This window comes from Sitophilus oryzae, unplaced genomic scaffold (assembly GCF_002938485.1).
Source record: "Sitophilus oryzae breed Bouriz unplaced genomic scaffold, Soryzae_2.0 scaffold_177_pilon_pilon, whole genome shotgun sequence".
Lineage (NCBI taxonomy): Eukaryota > Metazoa > Arthropoda > Insecta > Coleoptera > Curculionidae > Sitophilus > Sitophilus oryzae.
The window spans coordinates 9,300,808-9,328,386 of NW_022146479.1; positions in this window are offsets into that span (position 1 = coordinate 9,300,808).

Consider the following 27,579-nt stretch of genomic DNA (forward strand, 5'->3'; position numbering starts at 1 on the left):
TGCAGTGTCGTTAAATGAACTAAAAAATCGTCTCGACGCTAGATTATCGCTCGTTGAAAGTAAGTTTCAAAATAATTAATTTTATTATAAAGTAGAAAATTAAATAACCGCTTATGCATATTAATAAAATGGCAATGAAACATAAAATCGTTCAATGTTTTGGAGTAAGTACGTATATAAAATAACGAAACACTCTCATTATAAAGTATTATCAGTAAACGAAACAGCTAGAAAGATAAACTCGTAAACTCCAAGTTGGACTTTTCAATTAAAAAATAGCGTATAAAAACTTTAAGAGCTGTCTGTCGTGTTGTGCCGTTCGCCATGTCACTAACTCCACTAAAAACGTGCCGTCACCTGTGACAAAAAATCGGTGACGAACACGGAGTTTCTTTAATAAACATAAACGGGGTGTTTTATAGCCATAGGTGTTGCTGCTTGTTTTTTTTATAGCGGAAGCAAGGAGAACACGTGGCTCTAGACGCTCGGTCCCACATAACTCCCGGGACCCCATCAACTTAATCTAAAAATACTGATTATATGTTAAAACAAAACATATATAACGGTTTTTTAGCGGCGGCTAATCGTTAAATCGGGGTGGTTAGTTCTTCGCCTAATCCAGGCCGAGACGTAAAAATTAGGCAGTAAAGATTTTATATGAGCCAGATAATGGCTTGTATTAATCTTAAAGTTGACGGGGGATAATCATTTAGGTGTTTGCTTTCCACGCCATACCGAAATAAAATCGTCCCTTCTGTTTTATTTTATTTCGAGAATTTTATTATTTGACTGTTACTGGCTACTATATTAGCTCAGCTTTCTTTATCACCGTCCATTAATGCCCTAATTGAAAACTGACTGAAAATCTAACTTCAACAAAAAAACAGCAAAGAAAAAACCGATTTAAAATATCTACATGCAACTAGTGATGGGATAACTCGAGTTGAAAGTCGCTCGAGTACTCGATTATTGAAATAACCGACATCGCTCGATGCATGTGACGACTTACGAGCGACGAACGCAAGCGATTCTAGAATGAAATAAATTGAAATTCGATTTTAATGTGTCATACTTGATACAAACCCAAGCGAATTTTCTACATACATTGCAGATAGCAAATTTATACGCCGTTATCCGTTGCGCATCCGAGTGACAAAATTTTACGACAAATACATCGACAGTGCTTTAAACTAAACTAAATTAAGCGACTTACTAGTCGCTCGTCGCTTGCTACTTGCCACTTGCCAGTCACTGACTCTCACCGAAAGAATATAATATGCTCTGCGCACGCAACTTCCTGCTTGGCGTTACGAGTTGCGAGTACAACAAGCGACGGGCGAAAAATCGTATTTTTAAATACGAGCGATCGCTCGATTATTAAAATCGCTTAAAACTCGAGTATACTCGATTATTGAAATTAATCGGTTTTCCCATCACTACATACCTACAACTGTTCAATAACAGTTTAGTTTTTAGCAGATACAATCATAATCCTTACCCATTACCAATATTACACTAAACATCCTTGCCCAAAATCTTTCTGGAAATAGTTCGTGAAACACTTCACGAAGCATTTCTAGAAATACTTTCAGAAGTAAACACTTCAGAAAAAACATTCAAAGATTTGAAAAAAAGTATTTTCTGGTATAGAAACCGACACATCGTGGAAGTGGCTCGAGACAAAACGAAATTGAACAAGACAACAGGAAACAACAGAAAGTCGATAAAAAAAATCCCCCACGCCCTTCTCCGCATCAAGTAGTTTTGAGGCATTTTTAAGAAATGAAAGTAGGTCAAGACAAACGAAAACAAGCCGAGACGAGACAAATTTAGGCAATGAAATATGACCTTGACCTGCTTTAGATTGTTTTCCGCATAGTGTAGAGGGTGTATTATGCTTATTGAAATCAAAGAAGCGATAGCAATACATTATTACTAACCTCTACAGATGCCTGAGGAATACATTGATTTAGGTCAGATTGAATTAAAAAGTTTCTTTTTTTTTTACAAGTTAGTTTCTTGGGTAACAATAACTTGTATATTTTGTATATTTCCTTCTGATGGATAAAAATTAAGAATTCCTTTCAATAAATGGACTAGTCACAAAGGTATATAGACATTATTTATGATATATTTTGTTTAATAATAATATCTTAATAGTAATAATACATCTTCAAAACTTTCTATCTGCCAAAATAATGTCGTAATCCAGAGTTAATAAAAATGTAATCCGTCATTACATAAAAGAAATAACGAATGAAGAATAATCGAGAAAGCTATTAAAATAAAAAGAATACACGTCCACCGCAAAGACATTAATGGATCTTGACAAATTAATGGAATTATATTTCCCACAAAATTATTATTGGTTTGTGTTTCACTCTGATCTTCTTTAATAACCCCAGACCTAGCTGCCAGTAGCATTACATATAGGGAATTCATGGAGAAAATTAGAGAAGTAATATGAAATGTGATGTCCAGGTCGGTCAGCTTTCATAATAAACTGTAAACGACAGCATTAAGCTATCTTATTTCGTTAGTTTCGTTGTTCGTTAGTCATAATTTACTCAATTTTACGTTCCTTGGATTTTATATCTGTAAAAGGAGACGTGGAATAATTCCACTCGCATAAAGTTTATTAATCAAGGCACAATTAAGGGAATTTAATTAATTAAAAGTGGAAATTTTAATAAATTTAAGTAAATTTTCAATGGTAGCTATATTAACCTATAATTCTGCGAGATATACGATGGGCATAAGACTGGGGAACGCCTTGAAATAAAAGTTATTATTGTGTATGTACATGGAATTGTTTAAAATTTCATTATCTCGAGCAACGTTGTAGATGGCAGTGAGTAGTAAAAATAAAACTGGAATAGACACGAACAGAGAACATTGCTATATGAAATTAAATATAAAAGCTCGCGTTTTATTGCTCTAAGTGGTGCTACATTTAAAATATAGCGTAGATAAATGTAAAAATGCATTAGCTTCAAGTTCATGTCGTTTTTTATACTAAATAAAACTTGTTTACGTCGATTTCTGCATAAATACTTTCAGTATGGAAGTAGGAGAGTAACTAGGAAAAATGTAACAACTAAAATAAAGAAAAAAAGTGTTTAAAGAATAAAAAACATTATCCCTTTAAACCCCTGTCGTCTGTATGTGCTTTATCAGCCGATCATACCCCCAAAACATCGCCATACGTGGTGGAATTACCATATACAGTCGAATTTTTGCCCCCCCTGTCAATCATTCTAATACGCTAAAGGGCAACCGGTTTTAAATATGTTTACCCGAAATTGTTTTTATTTAAAATTTAAAGTGGATGTGTTCGGTGTGTGCGACGACATGATGGATGCGCCTGTTCCAAACCTCGTTTCCTTGTTATTTGGCTTTCGATTTGAATTTTAAAACTTCCTCCTTCTCGAGAAAACAATATGGAAAAATCGTTCGCATGTCATAAAGGTGAGGGTGCAGTGCCTGTTGCCCCGGGACGTCGAAATAAAACAGCATTTTCTTTTTGTTTTACGGTTTAAGGAAAATAAATTCTACACTTCATTTAATAATTCCCATCCAATCTTATTTCGAATTGAATAATATTTAGAACATATTTATTTAAAAGTTAAACTGACTGACTAAACAACCGCTGGCGGTTCTGTTATTGTTACAAGAAAATACCGTCACATGGCGGCATGATATTTCTATATCTGTAAATGACCGTGGCAAATTGAATTCATTTGTCGTACACGGCGGTATACTCTTAACATGGTAGATAAATGCCGCAGCAGGCAGCATACTGTAACTTAAACATCAGATACCGAAAAAAAAAGAGTGTAATCAAAGCAATCAAAACATTAGAGCTACAGCTTGACATTAAACTAACTCTAAGGTCCACCTACCGCCAAATCATTATTGTTTTGAGTTCCTTCATACTGAAGAATTAATTTCGAAATTATAAAATTACCTTTACATTTCGATTAGGTGATAAAAAAAAGTTTAGTGTTCGTCGCTTTCTTAGTTTCCATGTAACATGTTAAAAATGTTTATTTTTGTATACATTAAAATGTATTTTTTTTTACTACAGTATACCTAATCAGCGGAACTTACATTGCAAAAAACAATAACACATAAAATTTTGTAACATAAGGGCGGTATTTATGTTCTTTTAAAAAAGTATACCGCCGGTACCGAACGGCGAAAAATTTACCTCGTTTTTCGGCGGTGATCATGTTAATATAAGATGTAAAACCATCTAACGGCGGTTTTTTCTTAGTCATATATTTTCCACGGTCTATACCGCCGGCGGTGATTTATCCAGTTCATTATTTAAAATATACTAATTGGGTGTTTTAAAAATTGAATCAATTTGAAAGTAGAAATACTGATATTGGCGTATAATTATATTTTTATTTACAGCTAGCCCTTTGCGCGGTTGTCACGTAAACAAAGAGTTTTTATTGTCGTATATTACGAAAGAATGGCCGTCCAGGCAACAAACCTGAACGCTAATTAGCAAATTTCATTAACGACATCGAGGAGGCGAGGAGAGCTTTAAAAACCGGTGCTGTTACAGGGATAAACCACCATTTAGTCCCGTCTGCGCTATCAATAATGTTGTACAAATGATGCGTAATTTTTCGTCTATGCTTCGTAATTATAGCGGTATTGCTTAATGGCAGCGGTGGACTGAGATAAGAAAATGCCCATTTACCTCCGCTAATCAGCCATTATAAGTTGTAGAAACTCCATATTAACGAACGGAAAATATGCTCTTCTCTAAACGCTGATCGTATACGGGGTGGCACTATCTAGAATTAAAATCGATGATTCTGCCTATAGCTTTAGGTTGAAACCACCTAATACAATCATAAACCCTAATATATCTTCAATCTAGATTAGATACTCGCTGGCTACGAAGTGGCTATCGGCCTGATCCACTGCGACTTTTTCAGAACTATTGTGGTCCTCTTCTAATTGTTAAGGTTATAGTCTCCAGTCCTATCCTGTTTAAAAAGTCTAGCAACTTGGAGACTGAACCCTCTATATAGCTCTCTGTCAATGACCTATCATTGCCTATTACAGAGAACAGCACATTTGTCAAGCTGTGTGAACTGGCATTTGCCAAAAAATGTGTTCAATCGCTTCCTCTTGAGATTGAAAAAATCTGCACATAGCTTCGTCCTTCAATCCCATCGGCTTTAGATACCTATTAAACTTACAACCACCTTAGTAGACCCACTACCGTTTTGACTGTCTCTCTGTCTCTGAATGATCTGTTGTGAATTTTGACGAATGTTCTATAAACATATTCGCCTGACTCTCCTTGATGAATTTCTCCAACATTCTAGTGATTTGTTGGCACCCAAGTCAGACTGACAGGTAAAATGTTATGTGTAGACAAGGCTTTAAGTCTGTGGACAAATAATGAAACTGTAAATAAATATACAGCAGTTTGCTTGTTTATATTGGATTAAAAATCAATGTATATAGGTTTATATTGGATTAAAAATCAATGTATATAGGTTAATCTATCATTTATACATAGTTATGGCTTATGGTAAGTGCATTTAAAGCCATTTACGGAATAGTATTTTATTATTTTAATATAGACACACCCTGTAAAAATATTAGCGAAAGCGTCAGACTCAAACATGCGACAAGACCGCAACGTATATCAGCGAAACCCGCCAAAGACTCTGTCATTAGATAAATTCTTTTATTGTCCCTCTAGAAATAATAATAAAAAACGAACAATTCGTAATTTACATTGCACTCGAAATGCTTTCTAAAATTCACATAATTATTATAATGCCGGATCGACTGCATTTGCTTTAGCGATAACTACTAAAAGCATCATTTGAAACTGTAATGATCATTATAATACTGTCGCAATAATTTCCAGTGTTCTACCTTTCATATCTCGGTGAATATTTCACTGAATACGCGTTTTAAAAAATCGAAATTGATTTCTTGCGCTTTACTTAATCTCGGGACAAGAATGTACTTGTCGGTTAGCAGCCTATAATAAACGGTTAAAATAAATGAGGCGAAATTAGTTAATGTCATCAGGTTTGGAACAGAAATAAAATATGTCCTCCACATAATCTTGAAACATGTTAGACGTACCATTTCTCAAGCACTACGCCGATTCCTTTAGGAATTTTTACAGATAAACCAAAATATTTCTATTTTTAAATGATCAAAAATAATTTCCTATCAGATGTATTTGGTGTGATATGTAGGGTTTCCATAATTTTTTTGGAAATTCCAGACAAATGACCTCCGAAATCAGGATAAAATCCGGACTTCATCGAAAAATAAATTATGAATTTATTTAGGTATTTTTCTAGACTCGGGACATCGAAGTCTCTGTATAATCTAGCTAAAAGATTTGATTACGGTAAATCACGAAACACTTGTAAAAAAATTAGAGAGATATGGAATACGAGGAAATAACCTTAGTATTTTAAAAAGTTATCTTAAAAACAGATCACAGTATGGTGTACCACAAGGCACTTCCATAATTCCTTTAGCGTTTATTTTAACTTTTAATATTTAATTTGAGTTTTAGTTAAAATGTACTTATATCATGTTATTAGATATATTAGCATATTATATTATACTATGTATAACTGATATGTATTCTTTAATTAATGGTCCCCAATAAGATTGAACTCTGAGTAAAAAAAATCATTGTTGGTAGAAAAACAATACATGTCCACAAACCGTTACAGGAAAGTATCAAAACAAAAACATCAATCATAGGAATACGTGCTTTTTATCCAAAGAAAATATTAGCAGACTTCATTAAAACATTCATCCATCATTGAGGAAAGAAATCCGTATAGGGCGAGCCTATTAGACAAAATGACAAATGAAAATTGTAACGCTTGCCTGGAAACATACCTTGAGATGGGACTCTGGGCCCATCTACAGAATTAACGATATTTTGGCAAAGACCAACAAGATAATTAATGGAGGGTATATATCCCCAGCGAGGCTAAATAAAAGATAAAGAAAAAAAGGGTCTTATCTAACGATTAATGAGAATGTAGATTTCCGTATTCTTTTACTAACGCCGTTAAATTCGTTATTATTGCCTTGTACTCGATTTCGGTTATATTTGAAGCAAAATGTTATATTAAAAGAAATTATATTATATTTTAGCAATTCCAGTGATTTGGTTTTTGTGAGAAAATATATTTTATGTTCACCTCTTTGTACGAGTTTAGATCACTCTGAAACTATTGCCTACATCTTGTACTTATTTCCTAAGGCAAAAATGGTCTATATTTTCATATTCAGTACAATTTAATTAGTTAATAAGAGTAGTTACCGGTAGATCAAAATCTGTGACATAACCAAAATCTCCAATTTTCATAACTATGTCGAAAATGGAAAGATGTCGAAAAATTAACTATTTTGGACATTTTTTCAAGGCCTTTAGAAAAGTAGTAAACATTATCAGAAAAATTTAGAAGTTTCAGTATTTGTAGAATATTTAATGTACTTTTAGATGGTATAAATATGTTAATATTAAATTGCTTTGATTTTGTGAGAAAAAAAAATTTCATAATCCCCGGTTTTTGAACGATTTTTGATCACACTGAAATTATTGCCTCTATCTCGTACTTTACTCCTAAGACTTTAAATGGCCTATATTTTCGTATTCAGCGTCGTTTAGTTAGTTAATAAGATGCATTTTATCAAAATCTGGAAACATGACCAAAATCGCCAATTTGCATGATTGTCAGACAAGAAATTGGCTATTTTGTGCATTTTGCTCAAGGCTCTTAGAAAAGTAGTGAACATTACCAGAAAATTATGAAAATTTCAGTATTTTTTGTAGAAAATATTATGCATTTATTAATGCTTAAATAAATGCATTAATTTTGATAAGTCATTGACTTTACAAGCCCTTGTTTTTGAACGAAATATAATCACACTGGGAATATTCCATACGTCCAGTACTGTACCTCTAAGATCTAAATGGTCTATTTTTTCGTATTCTACTCTCAAAGAGTAGATTTATCAAAATAATCGCCAATCATTATAACTATAAAAAACTTTAAAAATAGTAAGTATACATGTTGAAGCACAAATATACTGCAAAAGGGGTTGCAATATGAAGTTATAAATAAGTTCATATTTAATACAATGTAGTAAAGCAGAGCAACAACAACACCACAAAGCGCCGAGTTTATATGGCAAAAATAAACTTGCCAAAAAAAGGTAAGAATATAAACTCGTCGACATGCATACCTCTGCGACTCTAAAAGTAATAAAGCGGCAATATAAAAAGCGTAAACCCGACTTGAAACAATAATGCAGCAAATGATAAAACGTATAAAGCACAAGGAGATTTAATGGGGCATCATAGCGTTCAATATTTTCATTCCCCATTATTATTGCGCTCGGACCAATCTGAAAGGTTCTCGCTACACGACAGAGACAAATATAGAAGAAGTAAAGGGCATAAAGGAGCTTCCCGTAATCAAATTTTGATGAGCAATTAAAACAAAACGAAATGATGGTCATTAAACAAGTTGCAGACTTATAAGTTTATAGTTTTGTGGGGTGGTGCTGTTTGGTTTTAAGTTGGGGGACCAGTGCTGGTGACTGATCACGGCAACTTTATGGACTATTTTATGTAACTTACGTTTCATACTAATGCTCTGTGTCGATTTCGCTTAGCCCATTAACTGACTTATCTCTGAATGTAGGGGCGCATTAAAAACAATTGCTTTCTTGCTATAAACATGCACACATACATACGTGTACACTCCAATATTATCTAATTTTAACAATACTGATATAAATAGTAAACATAATTTAGACTTTCTGCTAATTTATTTTAAACGCCTATTATACAGGGTCCTGCATCTATAGCTCCTATATGAAAACACCAAAAATTTCTGTGTATTAAAAAGTATTTCAGAAAAATATGTTCACCTATACAGGTTGTCTCAAAATGTGTGATAAGTCCATTGTTGGGCATATTAAAAAGAACGTCTATCCTTTCGCGGCGAGTTTATTTATTTGAAAACAGGTTAGGGAAAAGTGGTTAGATTATTTCTTGACACAGACCACAAAATAGTCTAGAAATTAGATTTTTGATGTCCACATCGGCTTGTTCCAATACGACCTTTTCAGATGTATTGTACTCCTCTTCTGATTCTTAGGTTACATTATCCAGTCCTATTCTTTTCAGAATATCTAGCAAGTTGGATACTGAACCCTCCATATAGCTCTTCAATGGCCTATCATTGTTTTTAATTTGTTCTTCAGATTGATAAAATCTGCACGTGCATGCTTCGTCCTTCAATTCCATCAGCTTTAGACGCTGACAATGCCCTATAATAGACCTACTACCGCTTTGGCTGGCTCTCTGTCTTTGCTTATCAGGTTGCCGTGAATTTTAGAAACTTAGTACTAAATTAAAAATTTAGTTCAAAATTAAGTACAAATTAATTAAAAATTCTCCAACTCCCAGTGGATGACATACCAAGAATTTACAACTTTGCGAAACACCTCACTGTAGTATTGAGTAATTAAAAGTACTTTAACTTAGTACTAAATTAAAAATTTAGTTCAAAATTAAGTACACAAATTAATTAAAATTCTCAACTCCCAGTGGATGACATACCAAGAATTTACAACTTTGCGAAACACCTCACTGTAGTATTGAGTAATTAAAAGGATTGCAAGGAAGAAACACTTACACGGCATGTAAAAGACCATACCATAACGTGGTATACTAATGCTTCCAAAAATAAAGCAGGGACAGGGATAGGAGTATTTGGGCCGAAAACTAAATAATCCGAACCAATGGGCAGTATGGGCAGTATGGGCACCTACCCCAGTATCCTTCATGCAGAAATTTACGCTATCGAAAGATGCGTACAATTTATCTTAGATAGGAACTATCGAAAACAAGAAATTGCCATCCTATCCGATAGTCAAGCAGCACTTAACGCGATCAACTAAGTAACCATCAATTCGAAGTTGGTCAAAGAATGCCTAGAGAAGCTCAACAAATTAGGCAAAGAAAATAAAGTCCTCCTACTCTGGGTGCCTTCTCACAAAGGGATGGAAGGCAATGAAAAAGCAAATGATCTAGCTAGAAAAGGAGCAAACACTCCACTAACTGGACCAAAACCGTTCTGTTTTCCAAACGGGAACCAACTGAAAGCGGAACTGAAGAATCTGGAAGACTCCATCTGTAACTTGGAATGGGTGTCCTCCAACGGTCTAAGACACTGCAAATTTTCGCTAACTTACAGATGAGAACAATTTATCTTAGATAGGAACTATCAAAAACAGGAAATTGCCATCCTATCCGATAGTCAAGCAGCACTAAACGCGATCAACTCAGTAACCATCAATTCGAAGTTGGTCAAAGAATGACTATTCTGTGGGGAAAATGGGGAAACACCAGAACACCTTATCACTGAGTGCGCCGAGACGACGACCATTCGTGCCATGAACTTTGGTACGGCTGACGTCGAGGATGAAGAGCTGGTCTCTGTTGAGCCGTCTCAGATACTGGCTTTTGTTAAAGCTCTGAGACTGTACGATGAGTTATAACTCGTTACAACTCAAGAAAGGGGAACACACAATAGATCTGTAAGGTCGCGGTGATTAACTCCCCTCCTAAACATTCTACATTCTACAAATTAAAAATTTGTAGGCACTAAATTAATTTGGACTTAACTCTGTACCTTTTGAAAATAATTTTAAATTGTAGGTTTAGTAGTCCTCCAACAATCCCATCACTCACAATTGTGTCGAATGAGGTGAATAACCCTGTATAAAAATTTAAAGCTTTTTGTAAAATTAAAATGAGATGTTAAGGGTGGGTTCTAGATAATATGTAAAACTAATTCTATCAATTTAATTGTTTAATTAATTAAACTCGGTGGTAATTAAAGCGACTGAACCGCTGATCATACGAGATAAAAAGGTATGCGTAGTTAAAAGTTTACGATGTAGTTTCGACTAAATTTAATAGTACGGCTGTAATCCGTTTAAGTCCTTCGTCATTTGTGGAATTGTCCGTGTTTTGATATATCGGCCCGCCCTTAATATTCTATAATGTTATTAAAACTCGCGACATAAAACGACACCGCGCGACCATGGGTTATGCTATTGCGGAATTAATGGCTGCTCGTCCATAAACACGGTAATAGTTTTTGGTAGGCGTTTTGTAATTTGTTTGATTAATTTAGATAATGCATGCCGCCGGTGTCTGTTGGCTGGCCTGCCTCGCGCCCGAGAATAAGTCTTTTGTCACGATTTTTCAAGGAATAAGCGTCGAGCGCACGAACGTAGCTGCTGCCTGCTCGCTATCACTTCTTTCTTTCTTTGGTTCGTGCCATATGGCTCGCCCAATTGATCAGATTAGACTCATAACTATCAGAGAAACATTTTAATCGAAGCACAAAGGCTAATTGTTATAAGTACCCCAGAGATTTATGCTTAAGTATGCTATTTATTGGAATTAACTTCTACAAATTACTTTTTTTAAACTGATAAATCGCAGTTTAAAGATGTAATAAAAATGTACAGGTATTTTTCCAAAATTCCCGTTCCATTGTTATAATAAAAAAGTAACCCATAATTTTCAATCATGTATATCATTATCAATCAATTCGAAGTTGATCTAAGAATGCCTAGAGAAGCTGAACAAATTAGGCAAAGGAAACAAAGTCCTCCTACTCTAGGTGTCAGCTCACCAAGGGATAGAAGCCCATGAGCAAAGGATCTAGCTGGAAAAAGAACAAACACTGCAGTAACTGGACCAGAACCGCTCTGCTTCCCAAGTGGAAACCAACCTGTGAAACCAACTAAAAGCGGAACTCAAGAACTTGTAGAAATATATCCGTAACTTTGGGGAATGAACAATACGACCGAGAAAAATCGAGAATGCTCCTTGATCTACGTAAAAACACTCTTCGGATTGTCACGGGGTTTTTAACAGGACAGTGTCTCCTCAATGAACACCTCAGTAGCACTCATTTAGAATACACTTAGCATATATAAGAGCTAGACTTAGAATATTCCCTACATCTACATATAGTACTGTACTCGTAAGAAGTGAATAGCCGATATTTTCGTATTCTACACCCTTAAATTAGTTAACAAGAGTAGTTTTATAAAAATCTGTGACATGACCAAAATCGCCAATTTTTTCATGACTTTTCAATATTTTCCTGAATTTTTTCATGAAAAAATTGGCCATTTTGGATGTTATGTTGAAAGCCCTTAGAAGAATAGTAAACATGATCAGAAAATCATGAAAATTTAATTGTTTGTAGAAAATTTTATGTTTTTAGATCGTATATTTAAATATGTTAATATTAAATTTTTGTTTTTTGAACGATTTTTGATCACACTGAAATTATTGCCTCTATCTCGATGAATTTTATCAAAATCTGGAAACATGACCCAGATCTCCAATTTTCATGACGTATGGAAAAATGTCGAAAAATTGGCTATTTTGGGCATTTTTCTCCAAGGCTGTTAAAAAGTAGTAAGACTCTATAAATAGATTAATCCTTAAATGCTTTAATTTTGTAAGAACATTGATTTTATGTGTCCTTGTTTTGAACAATATTGACTTATACTGCTTTCTTAATAAATCATTATAACGAAAAATATCGACTTTAGGGTCAATCTGCAGCAAACCAACGATATATTGTCGTATATTCATAGCGATAAACTTTATAGGGGATCGTGTATTAGATCCTGGACTTAGTTCGTGCCAACTAATTACTAAAACAATTTCCACATGGACACACACACATATCCATAACCATATTACTAAACGGCACCTATTCCGCACATAACCGTTCAGCCATATTGCCATTATTATCGACCTAGATGTCGTCGGTAATTAGATAAAGACGTCTACGTCACCATAGTGGACAAAGCCACCCACCTATTAAATATAATTGAAACATTAAACATAAAACCGGTCATGGATAAAGGAAGAACCGTAGAGCATCGCGGTCGATCTTGAAAGCTTCGTCGAAATGGATAATTCACCTACATTATTCGTCCTTTGTGCTGGCTCGGAAGGACCGAGTCTCAGTTCTTAGCCAGTTCTGTTCCGAATGCATTTTAATTCCCCCTTGGGAATACAAGTAATTAAAATTGTACTCCAGAAGGATTAACTTTGGACGGGGTAAATAATCACGAGGTCGGATTGGGATGGACGTGGTGTTATTTTGATGAAGTATCCTTGGGAAATTAGAGACGAAAGGATATTATGGGGAATTAACGACATCGCTGATACCTGGAGGTACTGGGACGTTAAACATTTTTTAATACCTCTTAAGCACTATCGGTGCTGTTTTTTTTTGCTCTTTTATCCGACGCCAAAAATAAGAGAAAATCCTTTTTATGTCATTTAAAATGTCAAAAATATAAAAGAGTTCATAAAATAAATAATTGTAGTTATTTGAAAGCCAAAAACTGTAACCCTTGAAAGTGATTAACGTGAGTCACACCTGGCTATTGACAATCTGTTTTAAACGAAACATGACACCTTTATGATTTTGCGTTATGTCAAAAATTGGATTATGATATTATGAATATTTAATGACCCCGGCGCGTAGGATAGCTGAAATCGCTCGCCCCCAACTTGAACCCTATTATTAGCACCGATGTAAAACAAAAACTGAGGCCAATACCAAGTCGAATTACAAATTACTTGACCATATGTCGCTTTTCCAACAGATATCTAGTGCCGTTTCTTATCGTGATGAATTATTTTTGACGTGTCGGATTTTATAGCAGTCGCACGACAATACTAATCGCATTGTGGAAACTATATAATTAGAACAAAATGAAAATAAATGCCAGCTTTATCATTTCTATTTTTCCATTGTTAAGTTAATTCAATTTTAACTAACCTTATATCAACATTGCTTAGAAAAAATTGAGAAAAGTAAATTTAACTATATGGAAACATATCGGTTTGGAACGCCTTGCGACGTTGTCCGATGCGTAACTTCGGCAAAATTCGGTCATTCCATTGTCTGTCACTTTCATTTCTGGCCCTCATTGCTCTTGTGATACCCTGCTTCCAAGTCTTCTTGGGTCTTCCACTCCACGCTTTATTCGGTTTAAGGTATCCATTGCATAACATGATTTGGAAGTCCGCTAGATAATTCTGAACCAATTGTAGATATTTAGCTTTTAGTGTGTTTATTTCCAAATCCCTTTGTTGGCATTCACCTCATAGTTTTCTTGTCATGTACTCCAAATCATCAAAATTTAAGTATACCTGTACCAATTACCTGATTGCCAAACCAAATAAATGTTTAGAGCGTTTAAAACAATAAGCATTTTATTCTGGCTATTCGTTTTCAGAAGGGGCATAAATTTTCACATAAAAAGCTACACCAACAGAGAATAAAACTTGCCATTAAAACCACAATTCGCTCTTAGCTCAAAAACAAAAAATATATATATTTGGCCATAAAAAATATATATTCCGCTTTATCAAAAGGTTTATTAATAATGAAAACTGGAAGAATAAAAAGTATTGCGCCGTTAAGATTATTCTGACTGTAACATTTTTTTATTATTGGACTTGGAAATGAAAGAAAGTATTGTGTTTTATGTTAGAGGAGCATAAAAATTTTATTCTTGCAATTTTAGTGCATGTATATATATTGTGCAATTCTCGCTCGTTTTTCAATAAAGGGAAGCCAGTCAGTAAAAGCGTATCGCTAAGGAAACTAAGTTATAATTCTTTATCTCTGTAATGCCCTCTGCTATAAAATTATTAATATCTTCCGTTATAATTGAGCAGAGGCCTAGAATAAGGTATACCTCCGTATTTAAGGCTATTAATGTTATAGATCGTTCGCTTTTCGTATTATTTTTATAACTACCCCAGTATTAACAAGTGTCTCGACTTATTAGATCCAATAAAAATTATAAGCACTAAATAAAAACGCTAGTAAATTTGTCGGTCCTAATTCTTAATTGGATCTGACTCATTTGATGACTTAGTTTGTAACAGACTCATAAGCTATAATATATTCCATCAATTTTTATAAAAATCTATATTTTTCATCAAATATATATTAGCAAATGAAAAAAAAATATAACAGAAATATTTATTGGCATGTATAATCGTTGTTTGACTAGCTTAATAGGACTGAACATCATAAATACTGACATATGTTTTCTGGTAACTTCAACGAAAAATACAAACAATAGATAACGCACAGAAGTTAAAAGGTACCATAAAAATAATTATATGCAAATAAGTTTATCGGTGTCGTAAATTTTGTCGGATTGAAGAAATCGACTCCCCCTTTTTTATTCAAAGAATGTCAAAAAAAGGACGCCAACAATAGGAGAGGTATATATCGGAGAATTTTATGTTGATTGAAGCAGTTGTCATTTCGGGACCTATATCAGAGATAAGCTGAAGCAGGCATAAAATCCAGACACTGTATTGGGCCTTAACCCATTTAACGGTGAAGATAGCAACAGTCAATAAAAGATTCCACATCATCTAGGGCTGAAATAGAATTTCTACGTCATTTCTTGATTAGAAAATACGAAGATAGCCTCTTTGTTTCTTTTAACTAGCAGATAAAGTCCTTTATTAGAACTAAAATATAAGTTGTCTAATATAAAGTATAGGAGTGTAAAAATTAAAAATAATAAGCTTTTTCTTGTGGATGCGGAAGAATAAAATGAAGTAATTAAATTTACACGTTGTTAACTTCCCGTCGTAAATTTTAAACCGAATAAGAATCCGACCCAGTGAATATTATCACTTAACAGCTACAGTTAAAAATCCACACTAAATAGATTTATCTAGACGATAAAGGGTTGTTCTTCCGCACAATGAATTTTTATCCCTCGCCCTTTTGAAAAGTCGAAGCCATATCAATAGGAGAAACGCTTGTAACCACATCTGTTAAATTTAAAAATCTTCCTGGTTCAGTATTCGGATTAATTTCGTTATCAATACCAAAAATAAGCACGGGACTGGCACATATGGGTTTTATTCCTAACTTCGGCTCGATACAGCACGCTAATCCAAAATTTATAATACGGCCTACAGGTCATTTTTAAGCTTATATTTGATGAGCTTAAATAAGTTACCCTCCAACTCTAAATGCGGATTAAATTGTGCGGGCCCTTTGATTTTATTAATTGCTTATTGAAATATATATGTTCACATATTGAGCATTATCGCATTAGGTAGTATTTACCTTTTTAAGTAAATAAAAGGAAAAATATACTAATTTATAAGTTAGATTAGATTCTTCGAGGTTACTATCCGTCTGATCATTGGGTCTGATCCTTTCGGTCTTACAGATCACATTGCTGTCGTCATTTCTTCTTCAAATTGACAAAACCTGCCAACCTGGACATGGCTTTGTCCATCAAAATATTAGCTTTAGACATCTATTCAGCTTGCAATGCTCTGTTAGTAGATCCACTACAGCTTTAACTGTTTTATAGGTTACAGCAAGTATTACAACTTCCAATACGAACTTTTTCAATTAAATTAAAATAGATTTCCCTTCGAAACACAGTTCATAAAATAAGCTAGTACTTAAGAAACGAGAACAAAGTTTTCAAATAAACTGGCGAATTTTGATTTAGAATCGCACAACATAAAAGCATCGCGTACATAACAAATTTACTAAAATACCATTGGCCGGTTAGCAGCGAAGCAGAATTATGGCCACAATTTTATTTGAAAAATACTGAAAGATGTAATAAAGGAAAATGGATGGGTGGCGAGTATATCGAGGAAAACCTTCACGTTTTCGGTGGAGATGAAGCGGTCGTATGAGTCCATAAAAACGGTGAATCATGAAAGTAAGAAAAGAAACGACATTATAGACGATAAACTGTTAACTGTGCGGTCATTTAGAAAGGAATTAAACGATTCTGGGGCACGGTTTATTTGTACGGCCGTCATCTTCCCGAAAAGAACAGAAAATGTTTATGTTTTTCACAATCTGAAGTGACCGCTTGATAAGCTGATCGTAAAAATTGGAAACGAAATTCAAATACAGCAGCCTCTTTGTGTCACACACCATATCGCTTTCAAAGAAATAAGTAAACCTAAAAATGGTCAAAGTACTTTTCTAGAAAAGTCTGTACCACATCATTAACAATTCATCATAAGATACACATAGGGAAAAACAAAGTTTTTCTCCAATTTCCAGAAATGTATTTGAGTTATAAGTGTTAAAGTTAAATATTTAATTGATTAAAGTGATATTGCAACTGACTAAAAACCGATGTTATTTGTTTAGGCCACCTCTATTTTTACATATTTCTTTGATATGTGGAGTTAAAATTGGATAACGGTTATAATTTCTTTTTCCGTTTCCTTTAGCTTTATTTATTTATTTACCAAATGCTTATTTATGGACACGATAAGAACATTACACAAACACTACCATTAGTAATTATTGGTATCTTATTGCGTAATCTCATAAAATACAACTCGAAGCTTTTTTAACGCTCATTAGTCAGTTTTAATAGATGTTTTGTCTCATTAGTGACCCCTTTAATTGACTCTAATTAGAAATATATTTTACAGCCACCACAAGACATTTATTTTCCTCGAATATGATGATGATTTAAAATAAAATATTAACATAACAGTTTTTTCAGACATATTTTAACGATTTAAATATCCTCAAGGGTACATGGGAAAAACACCGTCATTGCATAAAAGTTGATTCTGAGAAAAAATCGAATTAAAGTTTATCAATTAAAATCGGAAGTATAAGTAATTCTTAACGGTGTTGTAATTTTAATCTGTTGTGAGACTTTTAGATAAAGGTAGAGTGGTCAACGACCAAAGAAAACCAAATTGCTTCTCATCGATGTTTTGGAATCTATTTAGTCCACTTCAGGGTTCCCTTAAAGAGAAAAAATTATCTCTCTAAAACCCAAAAAAAACGATTGTACCAATCGGCCTGTGTGAATATAGATTGTAGATTGTATGAAAGGGGGGAAGTTAATCTCCGTAACCTTAGCTTTGATAAAAGTCAGTATCTGAGACGGTTTTGCAAAGCTTAGTTCTCCATCTCCGATATCAATCGTACCAAAAATTATGATATGAATGGTTGTGTCTCGGCCCAGTCAGTAATGAGGCGTTTCCCCACAAAATCCGCATTCGCTGTTGTTTCTTAGTTTCAATCTACTGAGTTCATTGAGGAGACAGTGTCCTATAAAAAATCCCGGAAAGATTGTTCTTACTTAAATCAAGGTAAATCTGTGGTTTCTCTCGGTCGTAAGTTCTGAGAAATTGAGTGTCTTAGACCGTTGGAAGATTCCCATCCCAGGTTATGGATATAGTCTTTCAGGTTCTTGTGTTCCGTTTTGAGTTTCTTGCTACTTGGGAAGCAGAACGGTTCCGGTCCAATAAGTGGAGTGTTCGCCCCTTTTTCAGCTAGATCATTTACCTTAGCGTCTCACAAAAATATTTTTTATTATTGTTACCGAGCCCAAAAAGTACCGGGAATTAACTTCGAGTCCCAGTTCATTGATGGCTACACCTTACATTGATATACACCTTCAAATGTATCGTTTGGTTGTGTAGTTTATTTTCACCAAAAAATACAATGGCGGTATTTTTCCCCTGTACCCTTCATCTGAAAGTCACTTTCCATTTAACCTATCATTGTGTGAATATTTCCAAAACGATTGCTAAGTTAAACACACATGTAAATTAAAGCAAATCGGTGCTGTAAAATAGTCGAATCGAAATCCGTTAAATTATTCCGTCTGTCCAAAGCCCTAATAACTAATATTGCTTTTGTTAGTTGGAATATTGGACGCGAAATGCCTACACCAAAGCGGGGCGCTTTAATTATATTTCAATAACGAGTTAATGGAAAATATAAATCGGGCGAAATGGTGCGAACGTTTCAAAAGGTATTGGACGGGATTCCCCATGCAAAAAGCGAAACAACAACGAAATTTATGTTGTTACATTATTTGAACGAATCAAAACAGAAATGGCTTGGCTGCAGCTAGACAAATGTCTGTCGCACAATACATTAGCTCCGCACCCCTGTTTTCGTGCTTCTTAATGTCCCTGATATTTCAAATTTTATAACGGACGACGCTATGTACTGTGCTTCTGGCAATTTTTACTAATTTCTTCATTATCAAATGACAGAAAGCTCGATGGATGTCTATTTATTAAAATGGACGAAAATTAATAAAAATATATACATAAATTTTCATGCTGACACTTCAGACACAATATGATTCCAGATTTATACACTGTGTATAAAGATTGTAGATTGTATGGCAGGAAGGATGAAGCTACTTTATAAATCTATTATGTCTGCCATTCTTTAGTTATAGCCCATCACACAGTCTCAGGGTTTTGACAAAAGGCAGTATCTGAGGCGGTTTTACAGAGGTTAGTTCTCCATCTCCGATATCAGTGGTACCAAAGTTGATGGCACGAATGGTTATCGTCTCGGCGCATTCAGGGATGAGGTGTTCTGGTGTTCCCCCATTTTCTCCACAGAATCTGCACTCGTAGTTTCTTAGCTTCAATATACTGAGGTGTTCTTTGAAGAGACAGTGTACTGTTAAAAAACCCGGGACAATCCGAAGATTGTTCTTAATTAAATCTCGAATTTTTTTAAATTTTTTCTCGCTATATAGTAACAAATTTCTTCGAGTGCGTTATATCGTTGAAGGATGCCCATTCCAGTTTACGGTCTGTCTTATTCCCATTCCATCTTAAGTCTTCCAGGTTCTTGAATTCTGCTTTAAGTTGGTTTCCACTTGGGAAGCAGAATAAAGAAATATAAAACTCCACTTTGTATAAAACTCAGGAATATAAAATAAACACTAAAAAACGCAATAAGTATGTGAATATAAAAATAGTATTTGTCTCATTCCTTACGGCTTATACTCAATTGTGCCAAAGCAATATTATAAAAAATGACAGTTAAGTTATGAGCATTCCAGAAATGTTTCCCACCGTTACGAAAAGAGCATGACGAATTTAGTTTTACGGCCCCATTGTCACTTGAATACACTTTTTACGAGGAAACAAGACCAACAAATGGCGGGGCAAAATACAAGTCTAAATACCGTTAAATACCAGCGGAATTGATTATCATTTAATATGTCACTAAAAAGTTCGTTTTTTTATTAGTTTCGCAGCCATTAAAATGTATTATGCGAGCCTAAATTCCCAGTTCTATAAAGAAATGTCTGCGAACATATATTTTTTTCCAGTCGTTATTTTGCGGGCTCGTTCCACAAAGAGGCGTTACAGCCCGTACATATATTGCCAATAAAACTTCAAAATTATATTATTGATTTATCGCCAGTACAAAAAATGCATCCAGGGATGTGTTGCAGATCCCTTATATTAACTACATACAACGTATTAACTGCAGAACGATCCACAATGATTTAAATAGTACCAATACATTGTTAGATGATTTTACGATGCTACGTCGTCGTAGCATAGACATATGTTGTTCGCCTATGATGTTGTTCCTTGAGCGCGCCGTTTTTGAAAGTCGCTAAATTATGATTTTGGTTCAAAAAATCTTTTTTTGTGTGAATTTGGCCAAAAGAGAAAAAAAACACATTCCAAAAACACATCAACAGATGGGAACCAAGTAAGTATTAGGTGAATCGAATATATCAAATCTGCAAAGTATGAGAAAATGAAAAAGAATTTCTGTAAATATATTTACGATAATAGAATATAAATTTTCTTATTATTTTTCTTTATTTTATTTTGCTACATGATCAAGAAGCTAGTTTGTATCAAGAAGGTTTATAAGAACCCAACCCTGCAACAAACGGACTTTTTCGTTTTTAGCACGTGTTAAATCGGGTACAAAACGTTTAATAAACTTTTGGCCATAAAATTTCGAAAAAACTCCTTTGTACGGCCGTTGATAAATGAAGTTTAAATGTCAGATGATTCGTTTGCGACAGTAAGCACCATATTTACGCTTGAATTAACGCCGAATCGTCAAAATAAAAGTCGTCTCATGTCACTTTATCATTAATTTTTTTAAAGCGCAACCGCTTCGACTTTATGTTATTTCTCTACCCCAACGATCCTTTCAGAGCTAAATTGTATTTGCACATATTTTATTGGTCGCTCCTCTTGGTCCAGCCTAAAATATTAATGATTGTTTGACATATCTTTTATTCTCCAACGTGCGGCTTACACAAAACAACCACAAGTCGATAATACTATTCAACTTTGATTTATGTTTTAAACAGTTGTGCCAAAAGCAGTTTTAATCACGTCAAATAAATTGTTGAGTAGATTCAAGTAGATCAAAAAATTGAGATGTTCCAATGATAGACTTTTACTGTTTTAGCAGAATTTTTGCCATATCACGCCATGACAGAAAAAAAAAGATATTGCCCGTCACGAATACTATTCGTAACTTAATTAAATTGGGGCTTGAACTAGACGTGGACACAGACAATCAGCAGGCGAATGACGTTTCACAAATACCTCCTTTGATTCGAATTGCATTACTGTTGCTTTGGCGAATTCCACGTCACAATGCAACCGATGCAGCCGTGCACCAGCTCCAAAACGGTGGTCTAAAATTAGTTTTATCGCCGTTTTAAAATTTTGATTTATTAGGCCTGACTAATTAGAATAGCCACGGCCGTTTTCTGTCAATGGTTAATTACTTTTGCCCAAATACGAGTACGAAAAAAAAACAGGAGAATGAAAAAGCCCAATTCGCCTCAGTCTATTCTGCGGTATTTTTGGAAGCCTGCCTTTCAAATCGGCACGTTCAGGTAGTTACATCTTTTATTTGTTTTCAGCATCCAACGGGCTTTTTCAGACGCCAGAATTGTTTCAATTGACTATTTCATATTTTACAGCTTTCATATTTAATTTGTTCATCTTAGACAAAATATAACCTCCATCAGGAAAATATAAATTGTTCGAGAGACACCCGAGACGAGTCAACCTCAAGCGGATTTGAGGTTGACTCGTCATATTGGGACGGGGTCTGAGCTTCGAGCCGAGCCTATGCTCAGCCGGACGGCGTTGTCTCCGTTTTTCCGGAGCCATTGGCGAACCATCAAAAGGATTGGGGCGTCTATTTAACCAGTGACGTATACACCGCGGCTCCGCGGAACAATTGCCTCGAGTCTCAAGGGGCTCGGATTCCACATCCCATTTTTATATAAAAATAAATATTCTTTCCTTTATTTGTAATAATGTTAATAATGCATCCTAACTAGAAAGATGCAATTTTGTCTTCTCTAAAATAGTATAGGTAAGTTAGCCAAAGTAGGTAAATCTCATATACAAAGATTTATTAGTGATTTCTTTTATAAAAACATGAAAATTTTATGAAAAATGAATAAACGTAATGAACTTTTCGTCGAGTTATTAACGGCTCAAACGTAAATTATGCGCTATTTCTGCTGAACGGAATTAAAGATGTAAAACAAGCTTCTTTACATATAGGATACATAGAAGATAAGAGAGGCAAATCGAGTGTGTTGAAAAAGGTGGCCATGCTCTCAGAAGTTCCTTACGGTACTCTCATAAATAAAGGGAATCGACAAAGAAAGGAACGATTCGATATAGAAAAATCCAGAAATTTGAACTATCCAGACTACTAAGAAACTTAATTTATGGCAAATATGAAAATAATAAAGTTCCCGCCATAGAAATAATTAAAAAAAAACTCTCCGAGCTTTAAAAAAACCCTGTTCAGAAAGCACATTACGGCGAAGGTTTAAAAAACTGGGAATTAGATTTAAAATTATATACATAATAATATTTTAAAAATTATTAATAAGCGTGCTGCAATGATGGAAAGCCATAGAATAATAATGTGGCGAATTGAATACCTTGAAAAAATATACAACTTTAGAAATGAAGAAATGCAGATATATTATTTACAATATATGTTCCAGGTTAGTTTTGGCATTTAAATGTAGATTTAAATTAATAACTTAAATCTTAATTACTTAAATTTCTAATTTTTTAAATAAATAAAGTCGAATTAGGTCTTATCTTACAGCGCTTTCAAATGGAACGGAGCGTCCGCGACTTCGAGCAAGTACCATGAGCTTATATGAACAATTTCACCTGGGTCGCGTATGCTCCGTCCGGATGAGCTATCTTGAAAAAACATCCGTGCGGACGCTCTGCGCGTACGGTCCGCTCCATCTGAAAGCGTTGTTACTCTATTTAAAATTTTTATAGATATACAAACCACATACAAAATATATTATTGAATAAAATAATTAAAGACTCAAAAAAACGGCATTGGCAGAAGGCTCCGCCGCCGCCGCTGCCGTGCCGTTATCTCCAGGTATCTCAGTCGGCGTTCTCCAGTTTTTTTAATGTAAGCAGTCCGAATACAATTTAAATTTATCATGAATTCCTTTAATTTATCTAGCTTGTTTTCTACCTATTTTGAAATTAAACAAACATATACAGAGTGTTTCAAAAAAACATGTTCCATCTCTCGTGGGGAAGTTCCTCACGTAAAAATAAGATTTATTTTTTATATCAACCAATCCAATTCTGCTTTGATTCGTAGCTACAGGGGGTTAAAATAGGGTTCCCAACCGTCCTCTATTCCAGAAACAGTCCTCTTTTGTGATCTGATTGTCCTCTTTTCTCTCACGTATTGAAAACTTTGTTACATACCAATTTCAAAATCTAAAAAATATTCGTTTATCGCCACAATGCTTTAAAGAATTGTTAATCTGTGTCTTTTATGTAATTTTATGTTTACTTACTGTTAGTTTATGTCTTGAAAAAAAAGTTTTGTTGACAATGGTTTGCTTTATTTTAATAAGTTTTGAGTATTTTATTTTTGTGTATTTTAAATATTTATCGCATACCGTTTATATAACTTTTTGGTAAATTCTCGACATTTGAGCGACGTTTCAAAAATGTTTCGCCTGTGCCTTTTTATCCTCACGCCCCTATTTTTTTATTTTCAAAGTTGCCAACCCTAGGTTAAGTGTTTTATCATTTTCTTCCAAGGGCTTTTAGTAATTTGAGATGACTGATTTAGTTCTGATCCGGGTAGTTTTTGTATAAAACAGTGCCACCATCGTCGATATTTTTGTTAAATGCGAATAAGAAAATATCCTGATTATATTCTGGCCTTATCCTTATTATTTTTTATTTACAAGCGATCTTAAGTTTATAACATATACATATATTTTATTTAATTGTTAACATTAGGTAGTTTTACCAATTGTGTATGTGTGGAATTCCACTGATATGTGTTTTAAGTTGTTTGTTAAGTTTTTAAAAATTTTTGATTTGCGAAACGTCGACAAATTTAAAACAAAGGACTTCTGTTGATTTTTTTCGATCCTAATCCAATTAAAAAACATAGTATACTTAAATTGATTAATTAATTTTTAAAATATTGAATGGTATCGAATAATTCTTTAATATATTTATCAATATTTTAAAGTATCGATACTTTATATTCAATACAACCGATACCAAAATATCGATACTGCCTCAGTATCGCATAGCCCTATGAAGAATTTTGTGGGTTCGCCAAGGGCTCCACTGAAAATGGATAGCCGCGAGACAACGCCGTTCGACTGGGCAGGGACTCTGCTCGAGGCTAAATCGCTCGGCTCGAGGCTATAATATGACGAATTCCGCTTGAGGTTGACTCGTCTCGTCCTCGTCTCGGCATATTAGTACGCCTTTTGGAAAGAATTTGCTATAGCCTCGTTTCATACTCGTTTCGGGTTTGTCTCGTACTTGCCTCGGCATATTTATACGCGGCTTTAGACAAAATATCACCTCCATCAGGAAAATATAAATTGTTCTTTTGCCACTATAAAAAAGTACATACTTGCATCTCCCTTTTCTCAAGTATCTAATCTCTAACCATTTAGGGTGGCATCCTAGCGTCTACTTATCATTATGACGCCTTTTCAAATTCATTATGCCGTGTCCTAATGTGCTTTTACCCCTATCCACTTCACAACACCTCAGAATCATACATTCCCATATAAAATGTTTCCCACCTAATAAATATAATGGTATTATTATACGACTCCATTGTGTTAAAACTTTAACAGAAAATTTCAATGTGTTTTTATGACAAATTATTTTAAAAATATCTCCTTAATATGTTTGACCAAAAAAAAAATTATAATGTAGTCAATTTTTCTCTATTGTTGTCTCAATTCTAAACTGAAACTGATCCAACTGAAATATTTAACCCTAACGTCTATGATTTTCATCCTTTGACAAGAACACACTTGACTTACACCCAAAGGACCCACTATATCGACCACACCAAAGCAAAAAAGTGAACAACGACTGCACTGATATTAATCGCTTGTAAGTTAAATGGCCTTTACTCAAAATAACCCTTTGTATATGACATCAGGTAGCCAAAATCTCGAATCTCTTAATTTCTATGTCAATATTTTTCTTTAACTGGAAAAATATTGAAATAGAAATTGGCACGCTCAATTTAATCATGTTTTCGGCTAATTTCTGTTGTTCAAATCCTTTTAGATATAATAAATAGTAGAGGATATTGCTATACAACATTCTTAACAAAAATTAAATTTGAATATATATTTATAACAAGTTTACTAGAAAATTTCAGAGTTATAACCCTAAATTCGAACTGTGGCTTTAAATCCAACTGAAATATTTAACCCTAACATCTATGATTTTCATCCCTTGACAAGAATTACCCCCAAAGGACCCACTACCGACCGCACCAAAGCAAAAAAAGTGAACAGCGACTCCACTGATATTAATCGCTTGTAAGTTAAATGGCCTTTACTCAAAATAACCCTTTGTATATGACATCAGGTAGCCAAAATCTCGAATTTCTTAACAGTTAAAGAAAAATATTGACATAGAAATTTGCACGCTCAATTTAACCATGTTCCCGGCTAATTTCTGTTGTTAAAATCCTTTTAAATATAATAAATAGTGGTTGGTATCGCTTTACAAAGACTCTAGCCAGGGTTAAAATATTTATTAAGCTATATAGTAATTTATTTATTACAAAAGCCTGTGGTCTGAAATAATTTTTATTGATTATGACATTAGTACCGTTAGATTCTTATAGGTCAAATAATAAATTAGATCATCTTGAAAAAGCGGGGTTGAGAGTGACTAAAAACGAATGCTTGGAAAGAAAAGCTTGCCATAATTTGTTCTATTCAGTTAGGTAATCGACTGAGTGGAACTAATGGACCTTGGCTAAGCTTTCCGCACTGTACCCTACTGAAATAACACAATCATGTCATCACAGTAAAATTTTATATCATATAGCATTTTCGAGAATAACTAAGTCCAATGACAAGAAATAACAAGAATAAGTAGAAAATGGTTAAGATTTTGATATTTACCAACTTATATTCAAATTAAAATAGTGAAGGGGGAAGAAGCACAATGTGAAAACAGCCAAAACAGTAGTTGGCAGAGGGTTGTCAAGAAATCTTAGGTCTATTAAGAGTAATTTATGGTAAATTGTTTATATTAAAGGCAGGAAAACGTCTTGCCTACGTCTTTTGGGAAGTCGTAAGACCTTATTGTTATGAGTTTTGTGTTTTATGAGATAATATCCAGTAAATCTCGTTTTTAAGAGAATAACAACCATCTTTGATATTCTAAATAAATAGTTATGTCTCTATATTATAAGCAAGAAACCCAGCAGATTTGAAGGAAATCAAAAAAAGATATTGGTATTCTTTAAGTAAATATGAAAAAGGAAAAGAAAAATAACTCTGGCGATATTGTTCCCTCGATAAAGCTCGCTAAAAATAAAGATTACTGTAAACTACTCGATTATGATGTTTTCCTATCCCTAAGGGCCTGCAGAACATAAGATAATGGAAAAAGAGGAGGAAAATGATATCGATATTCTTGTGTAAGAGCATCTCTATTTGATTTATGTGATGCGACATGTTGTTTTACGATTTTCAGATTACAGTGAACATATTGACTATAAAAATGTTATGAGAGCAAGAACAATATTAGATATTTATCCTAAATAATTCAAATAAATATAACTGTTGCAGAACTGCTAGAAATGTATAAAATAAAATTAATTAAAAATTTTATCAGAAAAAAAATATTTACATTTTTCATTAGGGGGTCGCGAAGGAATCAAGGGGGGAGGATGTCAACGTGGGGGTAAGAGGGGATTTCGACATATATCACGTAATATTTTTTCGGGTAAAAAAGGCTGTAAAAATGTAAAAAAATCAAATTAATTTAAAGGGAAACATGTTTCTATACTAAAAAATGGTCTAAAGTCCTCAAAAATGGCTCACGTAATTTATGGAGATGCCCTCTTATATATTAAAACTAAACCATTAAAGAATTGGTATTTCTATTTGACATGGTTCATTTACAAAACAAAATGTGATATTTCATTGATACTGAAAGTAAATAAGAAATAATTTTGAGAAAATCCTAAATCCAAGATGGAGTTTGAACACAATGCGAATCTCTGCAGTCGAGCTTGCCGTATACCTTGATAACAGGAAGTACAACTGAAAGCCCTATAAATTTAAAAAGCTTCA